Below are 8,430 nucleotides of genomic sequence, written 5' to 3'. Positions count from 1 at the left end.
ATTTCATTTTGCCTGATCTGAAGAGAGACAATAAAGCATAAGAGGAAAAAAATGAAGATGTGGAAAAACTCATAAATTGCTCTATTTTCAAATTGATGAACCATAAATAAAAGAAAGCTGGAGCACCAGAGACATGATCCAAGTAGGTGGAAGAAACATCAAAACATTCAAATGGGCCATATTTCATCATTCTAAAATGATTAGTTGAGTAATAAAATTCAATAATAATAATAGTTAGTATGTATATAGTGCTGTAAGGTTTACAAAGTACTTTTCATGTTAACTCATTTGAGCCCCACAACAATCCTTTGAAGTAGCAGTTATTGTTATCCCTATTTTGTAGATAAAGAATATGAGGTTGAGAGAGATTAAATAATTTACTTAAAGAGATTAAATGACTGCCAGGATAATACAAGATTTAGCAGGTTCTTTCTGCAAAAGGGAAATATTTAGACTAATAGTGATACACAGTGTAAATAAGGAAGCTGTTAGACATTATTTGGTGCCCTTGATAAAAAACAAATCACCTGCCCCAGATAAACTTTATCTCTGGAATCTCAAAGAACTGACAGATGAGGCTGATGAGTGATATTTGAAGGATTATAGAGAGTTACATCAGAACTAACAAAGGAGAAATCTTGCCTGAATTTTCAAAAAAAGAAAATAAGAGTCTGTACATAGGAGCTGGTGAGCTTGAATTTCATTCTTGGCAAAATTTTTGAGCTCACTATTAAATATAAATATCTCTATGAAGAAGCAGTAACTGCTAATGGCCAGTGTGACTATATCACATATGAGACTGAAATCATTAAATAAGTAGTTCAGGGGGATGTTCTAGTGCCTAGGTCTGCCACAAGTTATAGTAAAATTATATGATTTTAGAACTGTTTGAATCAAAATGTAATCAATGATCATTCCATGCCAAGATTACTGGTAAAGTGCCCTAGGGATGTGTACTTGATCTTATAAAATTTATTATTTTTATCAATGACTTGGCTCAAGGCACAAATTATATTTAATCAGAGTTTTAGATGACACCAGCTTCAGAGGGATGGTTGGCACTTTTGGTCAGAGTCAGAAGCCAAAAAGATCCTCACGAACTAGAATAAATATTAGGCTGAATAAATTAGATGAAATTTAATAGAAAGTAAGAACTTACATTAGAGTTCATAAAAGTATTTAACATAAATGAGATGGGGAATTTCTGTTTAGATAACATTTTGTGTGACAAAGATCTGGAAACTTAGTTAATTGTCAGCTCAGTATGAATGAACAGTATGCTATGGCAGGAAACATAACAACTATTGAGATCTTGGGCTATAAGTTATAACTTGTAGGAATAAGGAAGTGATAGTTCCCCTAAACTTTGCTATAGTAGAGTATAATAGAGTATATGTGGAATGCTTTGTTTATATCTAGGTACCACACTTAAGGAAAGACATCAATAAGGTTAAAATCTTCCAAAGGTAGTAAAAAAAAAAAGAGTGAAGCACCTTGAATTCCTGTCATACAAAGATCAGTTTAAGGAAATGAATTATTTGGGCTTTTTTCTGGGGAAGAGATGATTTGTTGAAACATGGGGTTACATTTGTTCTGTTTGTTTTCAGAGGAAAGAATAAGGGATAAATGTTGAAAGTTCCAAAAAGACAAATTTAGAGCTTATCTAAGGGAAGATCTAATAATTAGAAAACTCCAAAGGAGGAATGAGCTGTTGTGGGATAGCAGAGGATGAATGACATTTTATAGGAGGGATATTTTTTTTCTTTGTCTGATAAAGGACCTTTCCAAATTAAAAAGGCTGTTATTTTGTGAATTGTTTGATCAACTATTCAGTTCAGTAAAAAAAATTAACATGGTAAGTATAGCTATAGAATCTGAAATTACTCTGTACTCAATGTGAAACATTAATAACACAGATCACTAGTAGTTGCAAGGTAAAAAACATTGAGAGGCAGAGCCAAGATGGCGGAAAAAAGCCAGGAAGTTGCTTGAGCTCTCATTTCCCTCACAAACATCATTAAATCAAGCTTCTAAACAGATTCTGAAACCACAGAACCTACAAAGAGAGAGAGAGAGACACAATCTTCCGATTTGAAATAATTAAGACTTCAGGAAAGGTTGGTCTCACTTGGGCAAAAGGGGAGTGTAGCTCAGCTCTGTGCAGTGCAGCATGGAGGGGGTCTGGGCAAGTCAGCAGGAAACTCTTGGCCACAGTACATCAACTGAGGCCCCTTGATCCTGACTCAGCAAGCTGGTGGCACAGCAGGCCAGTTGGGAGATCCTTCAACACTGGCTGAGAGGACAAATTACCAGATAGAAAACCACCCACAGGACAGGTGCAACTAGGCCAAGCCATCCCAGTGCAGGGAGCAAGTGCAGGGAATAAGCCAAGGGTGGTGAGGAATCCACAAGTCACAAAGGCCTCAGAGCAGAAAGCCAGTGACCTGGCCACTATCCCTCAACACAAGAAGCTTGAAACAGTGGCTCCTGTGTCCTAGGAGCAGACCTCAACTTAAATTTAAAAAAAAAAAAGGCTACAATATGAGTAAGAAACAGAAAAGGGCCCTTACCACTGAGAACTTCTGTGTCAACAGAGATGAGCAAAACACAAAATCAGATGAGGACAATACTGTCAAAATTCCTACATGTGAAGCCTCAAGAGGGAAGATAATTTGGTCAAAAAGCCTTTTTGGAAGAGCTCAAAAAGGATTTTAGGGGACAACTAGGTAGTACAGTGGATAAAGCACCAGACCTGGATTCAGGAGGACCTGAGTTCAAATCTGGCCTTAGACACTTGATGCTTACTAGCTGTGTGACCCTGGGCAAGTCACTTAACCCTCATTGCCAAGCCAAAAAAAAAAAAAAAAAAGGAAAGGATCTAAAAAAATCAAATGAGAGAGGTAGAAGAAAAATGGGAAAAGAAATGAGAGAAATGAAAGGTAAACAAGAAAATTATGAAGAAAGAATCAATACCTTGGAAAAGGAAGCACAAAGAATCAATCTGTAGGGGCCAAATTTTAATTGGGGAGTGTTAGGTGGCTCACCACAATATTGGGGCAAGGAAGGAGATTAACAGCCTCTTTCAAAAACAGAACAGGGTTTGGGGCAGCTAGGTGGCACAGTGGATAGAGCACCAGTCCTGGATTCAGGAGGACCTGGGTTCAAATCCGGCCTCAGACACTTGACATTTACTGGCTGTGTGACCCTGGGCAAATCACTTAACCCCAATTGCCTCACCAAAAAAACAAAAACAAAAACAGAACAGGGTTTATTAACAAGAATGAACTTAAAAACACAAGTAAGATTAGTAGAATTAAGGGAAAGGAAAAAAAAGGAATGGGGAAGGAAAATAATATGACCTGAATCACACCACCACCTGGGGCTCAGCAGAACATGCAGCTGCATCCTATCTCTTTCCAGCTCCAATGCCAGAATGGCAAATCTCCTCCCTTCTCCTTCCAAGCAGACCCCAGGCTGTCCACACACAGCCCCAAGCTAATTGCTGGCAGCCCTGACTGACAGTCACATGAATGCCCTCACTGGGCTTCCAGTGATTATAATTTTGCTAGGCCCATGTAGGCGGTGGTGAGTGGTGATGATGTGAGCTGCCAGTGCCATGGCAATGGCTATAGCCAGTGGGTAGAGCACCGTGCCATTGAAGAAGTGAAGTGCCTGAGCCCCGGGCCAGTGCGTGCACTGTGGTTTTTTTAATTCTAGTCAAAAGATGGGGTCATAAAAACCTCAAATCACAATTAATTCTTTACAAACAGCTTGGAAAAGGAAGCACAAAAATTGATTGAAGAAAACAATTACTTAAAAAATACATTTGGCCAAATGGAAAAGGAACTGCAAAAGCTTACTGAAGAAAACAATGCCTTAAAAATTTGAATTGGGCAGATGGAAGCTAATGAATCAGTCAAACAGAATCAAAAGAATGAAAAAATAGAAGAAAATGTGAAATACCTCATCGGAAAGACAACTGACCTGGAAAATAGAGATAATTTGAGAATTATTGGACTACCTGAAAGCCATGATCAGAAAAAGAGTCTAGACATCATATTCCAGGAAACCATCAAGGAGAAATGCCCTGATATTGTAGAATCAGAGGATAAAATGGTCATTGAGAAAATCCACCAATCACCTCCTGAAAGAGACCCCAAAAGGAAAACTCCAAGGAATATTGTAGCCAAATTCCAGAATTATCAGGTGAAGAAGAACATAGTACAAGCAGCCAGGAAGAAACAATTTAAATATCATGGAACCACAGTCAGGATTGCACAGGACCTTGCAGCTTCAAGTATCAGAAGGCTTGGAATATGATATTCCAGAAGTCAAAGGAGCTTGGACTGCAACCAAGAGTCAACTACCCAGCAAAACTGAACATTCTCTTTCAGGGGAAAAGATGGACATTCAATGAAATAGGAGAGTTTCAAGATTTCCTGATGAAATGAAAAATGAAAACAGAACTGAACAGAAAATTTTATCTTCAAATATAATACTCAGGAGTATAAAAAGATAAACAGGAAAAAAGTTATTCAATAAGGTTAAACTGTTTACATTGCTACATTGGAAGATAATATTTATAACTCTTGAAACTGTATCTCTATTTGGGCAGATAGGTGTACACATAGAAGGTATAGGTATAAATTGTCTTTGATGTGGTGATATAGAGAAAATTAAGGGGTGAAAAAAGGAGCATATGGGAAGAAGAGGAAGGGGAAGTGGAATGGGGTTAATTATATCATATGAAGAGACACAAAAAACCTATTACAATAGAGGAAAAGAAGGGAGGGATGAGCATTGTTTCAACCTTACTCTCATCAGATTTGGTTCAAAGAGGGACTAACATATATAGTCATTTGGATAAATAAATTTAGCTTACCCTTTAGGGAAAAGGTGGGGGGCACTGACAGAAGAAAGGGAAGAAGCAGGGGAGGAAAGGGTAAAGAAAAGGGAGGGGGGCTGATAAAAGGGAGGGCAGATTGGGGTAAGCAGGGATCAGAAGCAAAATGCTGGTGAGAAGGAATAGGCTGAAAGAAGAAAAAAAGTACGAAAGGGGAAAATAGGATGGAGAGAAATAAACAGTTAATATTCATAACTGTGAATGTGAATGGGATGAACTTTCCATTAAAATGGAAGCAGATAGCAGAGTGGATTAAAAACCAGAATCCTACACACATTTGAAGCAGAGAGATGCATACAGATTAAAGGCAAAAGGTTGGAAAAGAATATATTGGAAGTCAAAAAAGTAGGGATAGCAATTCTTATCTCAGATAAAGCAAAAGGAAAAATATATCTAATTAAAATAAATAAGGGAGTAAACTACATATTGCTAAAAGGTACCATAGAAAATGAAGTAATATCAATGCTAAGCTTTTCTAAAATTCTATTCACTTCTTTAACTTCTTTATTATTTATTTTGTGGTTAGATTTATCTGGTTCTGAGAAGGGAAGCGTAAGACCCTACATTAGTATTGTTTTGCTGTCCATTTCCTCTTGTAACTCATTTAACTTCTCTAAGAATTTGGATGCTATGAAAGCTAGATATGATAGACATATAGAGAAAAATGAAAGGAACATACCTTTTTCTCAGCAGTACATGGCACATTTTCAAAAATTGACCACATATTAGGGCACAAAAATCTCACAGTCAAATGTCGAAAGGCAGAAATAGTAAATGCATCCTTCTCAGATCATGATGCAGTAAAAATTACGTGTAATAAAGAGCCATGGAAAGATAGACTGAAAATTAATTGGAAACTGAATAATCTTATCCTAAAGAATGAGTGGGTCAAACAACAAAAAATATAAACATTCAATAACTTTATCCAAGAGAATGACAATAATGAGAAAACATACCAAAACTTTATGGGATACAACCAAAACAGTTCTTAGGGGAAATTTTTTATCTCTAAATATTTACATGAGTAAAATGGAGAAAGAGGAGATCAATGAATTGGGCATGCAACTAAAAAAGTTAGAAAACAAACAAATAAAAAATCCTCAATTAAATATTAATTAGAGGGGCAGCTAGGTGGCACAGCGGATAAAGCACCGGCCCTGGATTCAGGAGTTCCTGAGTTCAAATCCGGCCTCAGACATTTAACACTTACTAGCTGTGTGACCCTGGGCAAGTCACTTAACCCCATTGCCCCATAAAAACAACAACAACAACAACAACAACAAAAAACAAACAAAAATATTAATTAGAAATCCTGAAAATCAAAGGAGAGATTAATAAAACTGAAAGTAAGAAAACTATAGAACTAATAAATAAAACTAAGAGCTGGTATTATGAAAAAATTAATAAAATAGATAAACCTTTGGTTAATTTGATTAAAAAAAAAAGAAAGAAGAAAACCAAATTACTAGTACCAAAAATGAAAGGGGTGAATTCACCACCAACGAAGTGGAAATTAAAGCAATAATTAGGAGCTGTTTTACCAACATGCCAATTTTACCTCTATGCCAATAAATTTGACAATCTAAATGAAACGGATGAATATTTACAAAAATATAAACTGCCATGATTAACAGAAGAAGAAATAAAATTCTTAAATAAGCCCATTTTAGCAAAAGAAATTGAACAAGCCATCAACAAACTCCCTAAGAAAAAATCTCCAGGGCCAGATGGGTTTACAAGTGAATTCTTTTTTAAAAAAATTTTTTTTACATGTGAATTCTACCAAACATTTAAAGGGCAATTAAATCCAATACTATAAAAACTATTTGGAAAAATAGGTGAAGAAGGAGTTCTACCAAATTTCTTTTATGAGACAAATATGGTGCTGATACCTAAAACATGCAGAGCCAAAACAGAGAAAGGAAATTACAGACCGATTTCCCTAATTAATATCGATGCAAAAATCTTAAATAAAATATTAGCAAGAAGATTATAGCAATTCATCACCAGGATAATACACTATGACGAGGTGGGATTTATACCAGGAATGCAGAGCTGGTTCAACATTAGGAAAACTATCAACATAATCAAGCACATCAATGACAAACCTAATCAAAATCATGTGATTATCTTAATAGATGCAGAGAGAGCTTTTTTGTTTTTTTTAAAGGTCCAAAGGATTTAGGGGTTGAAGCAAATTGGGGGACAAGTAGAGAGCTGCTTGGAAGCAGTCCTAACTGGGGCCTCCTACTGAGAGCCAGTCAGGACGAGTCCTTCTGTTGAAGCCTATAATGATCTTCTGGTAGTGCCCTTAAACACTCTGCTGCCTGCTCTGGGGTCAGGTCCCTCTGAGCCTGGGCCAGCATCTCATAACCAACCATGAACTTGTGGATGGTGCCAGATCGAAGTAGTGGTGGATAGTAGTGGGCATGGAGCTGCCAGTGGTCATAATCAGCCTCAACCTCAGCCCCAGTAGGGGCACCATGCCAGCCCATGGAGTACAGGAAGGAAGTCTCAAATAGGTTGTCATATTTGGTCAGGAGCTTCTTCATGATGCAGACCAGATCATCCTGCTCCACAGAGCTCAGCTCTGGGAGTCTCTTCACATGTCTCCGTGGCAGCAACATCATCTGGAAAGGCCAGACAGCCCAGAAGGGCACCAGCACCAGCTGGTTCACTTTCTAGGACCACTCACTCCTTTCTCTCAGCTTCCTGATGCTCATATTCCAAAAGCATGGGGCCTCCATGCTGCTTTTGATAGGCCAGCTGGCATCATTCCTCCTACTGGGCCACATCTGGAAAGAAGCTGCTAGCCCACACCTGACAGTGGGGGTGAGGGTTGGAACAACCCATCATGGCTCCTTTGTTCTCAAATATCTGGACCCAGGGGTACTGAGCAACCAACTTCTCCATGACTGAGGCCCATGTATCAATGACAGCTCCAATCTCAGGTACAGACATCAGAAGCAGTGTGATATCAGACCAGGGATGGAAACACAGGACCTTACAAACCCCTCTGGCAGCTTCAGCTCTGAACAGTGGGTGATCACTGGGTCCAGGACTGGGGGCATCAGGCTGCAGGGCAGGGAAGTCATTGTTGAAGAGGTAGGTGCCCTCGTAGTGGGGATTCACCTCGCCATTGGCCCGAGTTGTCCCAGGGCAAAGGGGGTTTTGGGAGTCATGCTGAGGTATGACATCAGTGGGGACAGGGTCTACTTGCCCCTGCCAGGGGTGCTTCATGTGGTGGGCAGACACCAGCAACTACTCATCCCGCAGTGGGTTGTATCAGATGTGCTTGTGCTTGCTCACCTGGAAGGCCACCATCTCCCGCCACAGCCTCTGCTCCTCGAGGTCCCCACCTGGGCCTGTGCTAGCTGCCATGCCACCACACAGCCACCCCCTACACTGCTGCCCACTGGTATTGGCCCAGCACTCATTTCTATTAAAAACACTAGAGAGCATAGGAATAAGTGGAGCTTTCCTTAAAATAATAAGCAGAATTTACCTAATACCATCACTAAACATTA

General features: G+C 38.9%; 1 pseudogene; it reads right to left on the bottom strand.

Annotated features, from left to right (window-relative positions):
* Positions 1 to 7,164: 7,164 nt before the first annotated feature.
* Positions 7,165 to 8,227, bottom strand: LOC122753780 (annotated as a pseudogene).
* Positions 8,228 to 8,430: the final 203 nt, after the last annotated feature.

Source organism: Dromiciops gliroides, chromosome 4 (genome assembly GCF_019393635.1).
Source record: "Dromiciops gliroides isolate mDroGli1 chromosome 4, mDroGli1.pri, whole genome shotgun sequence".
Taxonomy (NCBI): domain Eukaryota; kingdom Metazoa; phylum Chordata; class Mammalia; order Microbiotheria; family Microbiotheriidae; genus Dromiciops; species Dromiciops gliroides.
This window is presented reverse-complemented; position numbering and strand designations above follow the sequence as displayed.